We start from the raw sequence: 10,247 nt of genomic DNA, 5'->3' as shown, positions 1-10,247 counted from the left end.
ATTTTCATACTTCATTTTAAAAGAAGAAAAATTATATTATCGAGTATTTAATTTTTGGGAGAAATCAAATTGTAAAGAATCTTTGGTTTTGAGTTTTTGTGTTTGTAGTAATTCTGGTATCTACATGTTTGAGATTTAATTTAGTATGTGGTTACAGCTTTGTCAAATTTGTCTTTGCAGATTTAATTTTAGTTCTTCAGAAACGTCTTGCTTTATTTTCTCTTTGGAGAAACATAAAAAATACACAATGAATATCTTCCTTTGCAATCAAAACCAAAAAAAGCAATACGAATAACTAGTAACTAGGCTAAAATTACTTAGACATGGTTGGCAAAAAAGAATTTCAGTGTATCTAATCTTCAAACAAGGTCTTGTAAAAGATATATTCAAAACAAGGGAAGTTAAGCATAAATTCATCAGGTGACATGCAAGAAAGACCCGCGTTCTTCATCTCAGTATATTTTATCTAGGTATCGCTATGTATAAAAAAAATCGATCTCATTAGCTGAAATAGGACAATTACACGACACTGACAGGTATTGTTTCCGATGAACTCCCTTTTCATTCATTGACTGAAATGTCTGCATGCTTGTAACAAGGATCGGTTAAATATAGATTACAAATTTTATTCAGTGTGAGCCTGTGGCATTTTACGTGGTGTACGACCGTTCTGGAAGAACCGTCAATCGCTTGTAATAAGGATACATTCGCATTAAAGTACAAAATTTATACGTCTTTGTGAATTATATTAATTCAGCCTAATCTAAGGTATTGTTAGAGTTTTTTTTAAACAAAAGTCTTTATTATAAAAATGTGTTTGGTTTACTAAGAGTTGATAGTTTATAAAGTGTAAAACTAAGATAAAAAATTTTTAATCCCTCTATAAAATTGGAAGAAAACACGGACCTCTCAAAACCTCAGAGGAAGGATTAGGTGCCATAGACAGTAAGCACCCCTAGTCGACAATAGGAAAGACACAAATCCGTAGACACTTCAATATGAAAATAATAATCAACATGGTCATTGTATCGACAATAGAATATACAAAATAATACCCCGGTATAAATCTACATTGCTATAAAAGAGAAGGTAATGAAAGAAAAGGAGAATTTATCGCTAGTGTTAAAACTTAGCTTTTCTTTAATATCGATACTAGTATTGTTTCAGTGTCGAAACCTTTACATATTTTGTCAAATGTGATATAATTTTCCTTTGGATTCCATACAATTTCATAATTTTTACGTTTGTATAATTTTCAAATTCCTTGTCTTAAAATGGCCATCAGAAAATTTTCCGTTTTTTCGAGGTTCCACATTGTGTATATATAACTGAACACATTTGTCGCCCGCGTTGCACAGTACTATAAGGTCGCCGAGTAATAATTTTTTTTTTACGTCGCAGGTTAGAATCCTTCTGCTATACATGGAGAGCGATCTTTCGGATGAAAAAATGTGTACCCATGTCTTAGAAAATGCTAGCATCTTTCACGACTCAAAAGCCTTAAGTGTCAAAAAAGCCCTTCATTAGCAAATGTTTGCATCCCAAAATAAATTTAATATTCTATGAATGATGTTAAAAACATAAACAATAAAAATTTAACAAATTCTAGTGGTAAAAGTAAAAATTTTAAATACTGATGTCACCAGAAATCTGTATCGTGAAACGTGTATACTGGCCAAATGTCCGATCCAGTCTGGTTTTGATATACAGCTCCGTAAAAATAATTGCCACAAATTTTACGGCCAATCGGGCATTTTGACGTAAGTGACGGAAACTATTTTTGTCCATTGAATCTACTCATCATTTCACTCGGCACTTCAAAATGAAAATAATAATTAACATGGTCATTGTATCGATAATAGAATATACAAAATAATACCCCGGTATAAGTCTACATTGCTATAAAAGAGAAGGTAATGATAAAAAAGAAGAAATTATCAACTTAATCATAGAGTTTTATTATAAAGCTGTCATAAATATATTTACTGGTAAAATATATATGTTTTACGGGATAAATTTGCTATAATTTCGCAGAAGATTGTAATATAATCCTTTTGACTAGGTGCTGAAGTAAGTGTCTTAGGCAGAGGTGTTGTATCAAAAGGCTTTGTATTATTTTCTACATATTAAAGGTTGAAAGTAAAATAATTCAGTCTGGTTAATATTTTTATTTTCCAATTATTTACTTGAATGTCTTTGAACAAAATAGACAATGAATGATATGAGACGAAATGATAATTCTTTCAGGTTATGGGGAAAATACAACATATTTAATCGTTTAAATCAATTGGTTATTATATCAAAATATATTAAACCACTATCACCTATTTGCATGTAAAATTTCAAAATCGGAGAGGATAAAAAAATCATTAGTAAATGTGCTTAAAAAATACAAAGTATGAATTGAAAAAGAACAGTCATTAACGATTTATAGATTGGGTTATATTCCTTATATTTTCAACCTTTCTGCACATGAATAAAACGACGCTAAAATTACATACTATAGCTGGCCAGAACGATCGTGTACATTGTCTGAAATATGCATCTTAAAATCTTTTTTTAAATATAATTCCAACAATAGAACATAGGTATCATTGTTTTAATTGAATTTTATATAATATTACTATCTTCAAAGGTAGAGGAAAATAAAAACGGCCCAGAATTAATTAGTTACATTTACAAATGTTTTCCATTATATAACATGATTTGATAAAAAGCATATCTATGTCTGCGAATATTATCAACATGTCCGCCAAATTATTCTTGATCATTAGCTATAAACGATAGAGATAGTTACACAACGACAGAATAAATGGATGATGTGTTCAACACATTTAATTTATTCCATCGAGGATTAACCCCCCTCCCCCAATATTTCATAAATTTAAAACTTAAGTTTGCAAACTTTGTTATAAATCACTCATCAGTCATTTTTATAAAACTGGCACATTTTATTTGCTGACAAGGTCATTGTATCGACCATAGAACTTACGAAATAATAACTTTAACGTACTACTTAATGACTTTAAAGTGCATTTACGCGTATTTATGTAAATACTTCTTATCTTGTCATAATTTTTAAGCTGGTCATTCATTCTTCTTGTAGTCCTTTAAGAGCTCCTGATTATAATAGATATCAACGTTTTTTTTTCCAGAAACGATCAGTAGTTCACAAGTTGACAAGGTTCTTCTTGATGAATTGGATTTTTTTTAATCATACTAACAATTTGTATTCTATTATATCTATATTTGGAGAAAAAGCTGTAGAAAAATATTATTTTGTTCAATAACGTCTGTATGTGATGATCAATGAAATGGATATTGTCTTTTTGAACGATAAAATTTCTATCGGGGAAAAGTCAAGCAAATTACCAGCCACAGATTAATTGTTTTCGGAAATAATATTTTAATTAAAACTTGTCAGAGTTGCTGCGACAGATACATCCTCATTATTATTATTATTGTCATCATCATTGTGTTATGTATAAATGGTTAATACTTTCAATATTCTCTTGGTATTGATTTCTCAATATCAAGTTTTTAGTGATGATCAGTTGTCCACTTTTTTTCCCTTACACCAAGGTGTGTGACTATTATTTTTTATGTGACAACTATTTTCTCTTTCAATCAAGGTCATTTCTTCATCATATGAAATAATGTTCTTTACACAATTTTAAAACATGAAGATAAATTCTCTGTCTAATTTATAGCATTTCTATATAAGTGATCTCAGGTCCCCATCCAGTTACACGTACTTTTCATCACTCTTGAAAGTTGGAATTAAGGGACCCCGACCCTCAGCCAGGAAGGACAACTCTTTAATTTATAATTTAATTCAAAAAATCTTTAAATGAAGCTTGAAAATTAAATCTTTTCATGCTACAATTTTCATTTTATGCATCTTAATGTGCTTCAACGTTCTTTGAACTTCTCAGAAAGGTCTAATTAAAAGTAGAAATTTTTATCCCGAAAAAGCATTTTTAGATACCAATGTTTATTAACATGATATTAAATTAGAAGTAATTTATGGAGCTTTGCAAAGAACCTTGAAGCACATTGAGAGGCATATAATGAAAATTGTTGCATGAAAATATTTAATCTTCAAGCTTCATTTAAAGACTTTTTGAATTAAATCATAAATTAAAGAGTTGTCCTTCCTAGCTGAGGGTCAGAGTCCCTTAATCGGTGCTAGTGTTAAACTTAGCTTTTCTTTCAGATCGATGCCAGTATTGCTTCATTGTCGAAACCTTTACATATTATGTCAAATGTGATATAATTTTTCTTTGGATTCCATACAATTTAATAATTTTTACGGTTGTATAATATTTAAATTCCTTGTCTTAAAATGACCGCCAGAAAATTTCCAGTTTTTTAGTGGTTCTATACATACAATAAACACATTCGTCGCCCGCGTTGCACAGTACTATAAGGTCTCCGAGTAAGGAGCTTTTTTTCTTATGTCACAGGTTAGAATCCCTCTGCTGTACATGGAGAGCAATCTTTCGGATAAGATTGTAAAAAATATGTACCCATGTCGTAGAAAATGCTAGAACGAACAAATCTTTCACGGCTCAAAAGCCGTAAGTGACGAGTACATACATGTCTAAAAAGGTTCTCCATTAGCAAATGTTTGAGTCTCAAATGAATGAAATATTCTATGATGCTAAACACATAAACAATAAGAATTAAACAAATTCTTGTGGTAATAGTAAAAATTTTAAATACCCGATGGCACCAGAAATTTGTAACATATATACTGGCCGAATGTCCGATCCAGTATGGTTTTATAAACAGCTCCATAAAAATAATTGCAAGCCACAAATTTTACGGCCAATTGGGCATTTTGACATAAGTGATGGAAACTATTTCTGTCCATTTAATCTACTCGGATATTTATATATGTATTTTAAAAGTTAATGTATAACAGAAAATAAATCATTGGAATTCGATAACGTATTCGGATTCGAAGCTCTTATAATGTTGTCCTTCTTTGAAAATGAATTTCATAGAAGAACAGCAGTGTTATAAAGAATAGATGCACTTTTAATATAGTGAATTATAGTATTAATATCCGCATATGACATTTTACTTTTGGGGTTATTTTCTATATTTAAGAGTCATGCTATTATAACTGCATTTTGTTTTGCTTTCATTTTCAATAAATGACAAATAACATGCAGTTGGGATTTAAGTCTAATTATGACGATTTTATCTATCATAGAAAAATTCTGAAGCCAAAACTGTCAAATATGTTTCATTAAAGAGGCTAGGAGCTGGGTCAACAAATTAACGATCAAATATAACTTATCTTTTTAGATATTATATCTTAAGCTGTAAACAATGATTTGCCCAAAACATTTTTCATACATTTAAATTTTAGAATTTGATATTTTTTGTGTATCTTTATATGGAGCTCTACATCTCATGTACATGAATATTAAAATGTTCAAAAAGATAAACCCTTAAACATATGATCGTCTCACCAAGCTTTAAAAAACTAGTACTTGTACATTTCTTTCAGTTAAATGTTTTGCAGAAAAGATTACATCAGGGCATTGAATCTGTTCATAATGCAAATGTCAAACTATTTTTTAAGATATTGTGAATTGCTTTAAAATATGCAAAGGAAAAAAATCTTAATATTTTGTAAAAAGTAAATTTTTCCACAGTTAAATTTTGATTTCCATTCAAAATAACATACTTTCCTGATCATAGAGAAATTATGCACACAGAAATAAAATAAACTTAAAAGGTTGTTAAATTAACAAGAATGTAAATTAAAAGAGAAAACAGATAAAGATTAGAAAGCAAATAATTCCTTCTTACCTAATTCTGGGTTTCGTGTCCTATGAGTATTTCCGCGCACTATGTTATAAAAAATTAAGGTCCATATAAGTCTAATCACAAATGTATAAATCTGATCTGTCATTATCATGATTGTTATAGGATATTCGTCTAATTTGATATATATAACAAAAGAATAAGAAAAATAACACATTTTACAGTAGCACCATCATCTGTCATCTTATAATCGTCCTCTCTGCACAACTGTTTTATACTGGACATTAAATGTGTGGTACAACACGTCACGCACATAATCTGTCTATATGATCTTAATGATGGACATAATGTATTCACACGGGTTGTTTCATTTTCTATTTTACAAATTTTTAAAAAAAATATTTATTGTTCCCTAGCCACCTTACTATTTGTAGTTATAAATTTGTAACATTGATATTAGAGATAATTAATTGATAGGGATTATCAGATATGAATGAGATCGCCCAACGTTTATTAATCCAGGATTATTTTAGTATGGAAAATGGCTTAGTGAAAAAGTACAACGTAATTTGAAGACCGATCCCAAATTACGTTTGAGTTTACTTTTTGATCGAGTATAAAAGTATTAAAATTTCAGGAGTATTATATGTTGCAAAAGACTGATAATTTAATTTGTCTGTAGAGGTAACTCTTCGTAACCAGCAGCGAACAGAGTGATTAGAAAGCTAGTAGTACAAGTCTTAGTCTATGATTATTTGTAACCTCAATTCGTTGGAAGAGGACATGTACATACAGATATTTATTCTGCTGCCACAAAAGTGCTTCTCTTTTTTAAATACTATGTTTGCACATTTTTACCTTGATGATGGATGCTTACCAAAACATTTATGTTGAAATTCAGAACAGGTAAATTAATATATATTGATGAAGAGACAGCACGCACAGAAATTTCAACAAAATCTTTTTCGTTAATTTGTTTTGTTTGTTACATATCTAACAGGCTTTGGTACAAATCTTACCAAACAAAGAGCCGTATTTTGGCTAAGAGTTTTATACTATTTATGAGCCTTTATTTTAATACTAAATTTTGATCACGATATATTGACGCACACCTAATAAATGTACAAAGAAGAAGGTAGGGTTTTAGCTTTACATGTATTGTGCCCTAAAAGTTTAATGTTTTCCAGAAGTTTTGAAATTGGCTTAAATATTAGTTACCGGTAAGTAAATGATTGAAAGAAATCAGAAAAGAATATGGCATGAAGGAGTACCAAAATATGACGCCATTAATTTGATGCATTTCTCTATTTTAATGGAAAAAGTCTCAAATCGGCTCATTTCAAGGGTTATTTTTCTTTAGAAAATAGTATCCACAGCCGTCGTCCACTTTAATTTTTGGATATGTTGAGTAAAATTCTTTTTGAAAAATACTCAAAATATTTGTTGGTGATGCCAGTGGACAATATTATCTGAAAGAAAATCCATTGAAAATTGGTGTCTTCTGCAACTTTTTAAGAAAATACGAGAAAATGCACAAGTTTGTGACGTCACAGTTAGCATGAGAGGGTCACGAGAGAAAAAAATAATTGGTATTATCTTTATACATGGAATTTCAAAGATTCAGAAAGCATGAGTTTTAATTTTTTACATCACTTTCATTTTTAAGAAAAACAAAGGGCAAGATCTGTATTAAAACCGTACTTTATTCGAGCGATGCGATCAGCTGACGAGGGATGCTTAATCCCCCTAGGTATCTGATTAAAATTAAAGACAAATTTTGATTTCTGATGACATCAATTTAGGTCTTCTATTAATCTTACCAATTCTTCTGAAGATAAATATTCTATCACCCATTTCCAATATACACCAGGGGAATAAGGGTGGGTAGAGTAATCCCCCTCTCATTATTCTGTATACAAGAGATTTTGGAGATGGTTCACACAATTTTAGTACAACTGCTCAATATTGATATTCTCCAGATTAACCTATACCCGAATTTCGTAAAAAAAAAAAAAAACGATGAAACTTGGCGTCTATGTAATGAAGAAAACCCTTCATAAAAAAAAATCCAGACACTTGTTCTGAACTTTTAAAGATTTCTTTTGCAGATTTTGTTTATTGCAACTAAAGTGAGGAATATGCTATGATTTTTCAAAAACGAATCCTTTTACTAAGGACTTTAGGCCAAACGCTTTGAACATTTTAAGCATATAACATTTTCTTATAAAGGGCGCCCGATTTATGATCGGAGGGTCGTGTGTTCAGATCACTGCTGCGACTGACCTAGAGCGATAAAAAATAAGAAGCAACTGTTTCTTCGCCAAGCGCTCGGTACCATAAAGTGAGAGTTTTTGTGGTTGATACAAAATTAACTACTTATGTTATAGCGTCTTAAGTTTGCCGCGACTGGGGCTCTAATCTGATCCTGCGGCTGTGAATCGACATTACCTTGCCAAAATGTAAACTTCAGAAAGTTTGACTTGGCGGAAGTTTAATTATTTAGTTATTTTTTACCTTGCTTTTATGTTCAATACTGCACCATTTTGGTAATTCGGCGCCGTGTGACTTGGTTGTATTTCCTCTTTTTGGAAATAGAAACTTCTTAAAATTAATGCTTCTAAAAAATATCTGAACATATGTAAAAAAAATTAACAGTGCAATAATTCAATGACAGGAAACTCGGAATGTCCTTGGAACCTTGAAATCAAAAGAAATTAAAACCACATTAACCGCTTATTACCCAATTTTTTGCTTGACGTATACATTAGAGAGAAGTACATGATAAAAAAACTGTTATCTTTTAATCGACACAGATCGTGATAGTTAATTAAAAGTAAAAGTCATGAAGGATTGTATCTGTACCGCTGATCAATAAAATAGATCTTAATATAGAAGGTCTAACAATTTCACTTATAATGTAGTGTCAGTTAATTTATTTAACAGTTATATATTGGGATATGTAGGTCCACATACCTTTATTTTTCTGGTAGAACAGGTCAGAAACTTCATAAGGAGTTTACAGAGAATAAAAAATGATTGATTTCATGACACAAACTTTTTTTTTTTAAAAGATAATCTCAAGGGTCTTATAAAAGAAAACAATGAAAATTTAACAGTTAAAGGGGCTGGGAGGTTGTGGCCATTTTTAGACTATTTTGATCTCCTTTAGAAGAAGAGCTCCATATAAAGATATAATAAAATTATCAAATTTTAAAACTAAAATTTATGAAATTTTTCTTTGCCAAATGATTGTTGATGGCTTAAGATACCATATCTAAAAATAAATTATTTCTGGTGGTTAATAAAAAATAATTTGTTGACCCCAGGCCTCCTTAAAACAATTTTCAACAGGTATACAAGTCAATCTTTTTCAATAATGTGGACAGAGTTTTTATAAAAAATGCTCATTACCTTGAATCATTTGGCACTGAACATGAAATAAATATCCAATAAATACATGTATTAAAAACAGTTCACAGACTGAACAAGTTTGTCTCATGCTTCTCTTTGAGTAGAAGGATATTTTTATGAACATAATTGAAATTTATACTCCATGCATGAAATTATTTGTGATGGAAATGGACAGGTAGCAGCGAGACAAAGCACCAAGTGAGTAAAAATTACGTAGACTTACTGCCCTCACTCGTGTGGAAAAGGGCACCTTTGGTTAAAACGTATTATCTTCGTGTTCTATACTGTCTGTACCTGTTAGATTTTGCTCCTTTCTCTTGAAGAAACTCACGTTCTCTAAGAAACTACGAATTCCTGGAATCACGAAATTAATAACAATAAATATGCTGATATATATTGCATTCTATTATTTGCTTATATAACATAGATTTGCAATATGTTTATTCTTAAAGGAAAATGGATTAAATTGCAAGTATTGCAAGTTTATTCATGAAATTTACTGTTTAACTCTTCTCTACGTATGTTAAAGCCACCTCCCTGGTGCAGTGGCAAAAGCGTCAGTTTTAGAGTTGCGGAGTAAAGAGTTGATCCTTACGTAGCGGGATCGTAACGAGAAGACCAGTCCTTCGGATGAGACTGTATACACCGATGTCCTGTATCGCAGTATGTGTTGGCAGTGCTCAATGGCACTTGCATAATTTGCAACCCTCCACTTGCAGGTTGTGGTGCCTCATCATCTTCGCTTGCCAAGGGTTTCTGATACGCTACTCTCCTCATGAACCCTTGGCATACGGTGTTAAAAATAGTTGGGATTTTTTTCTCAAGTTGTGATTGGAGTCAATGGACACCGTTCGACCAATCAGCAATTGTTTATTGTATATGACGATATCTGCGTTCGGGGTATATCTTAACTCTTTAATCTCGGGAATGAAAAACGCAAGCAAATAAAGATCGGTAAGATAACGTGCCATTCTATGAATAGATATGGTGTCATCCAATATCTTCAAAATATGTGATTAAGAACCTGTTTTGAAGCTGTAGATTTGTATTTTAAA

This window comes from Saccostrea cucullata, unplaced genomic scaffold (assembly GCF_032062105.1).
Source record: "Saccostrea cucullata isolate Sc308-1 unplaced genomic scaffold, CSIRO_AGI_Scuc_v1 ctg887, whole genome shotgun sequence".
Classification (NCBI taxonomy): domain Eukaryota; kingdom Metazoa; phylum Mollusca; class Bivalvia; order Ostreida; family Ostreidae; genus Saccostrea; species Saccostrea cuccullata.
Note: the sequence above shows the minus strand (reverse complement) of the source record.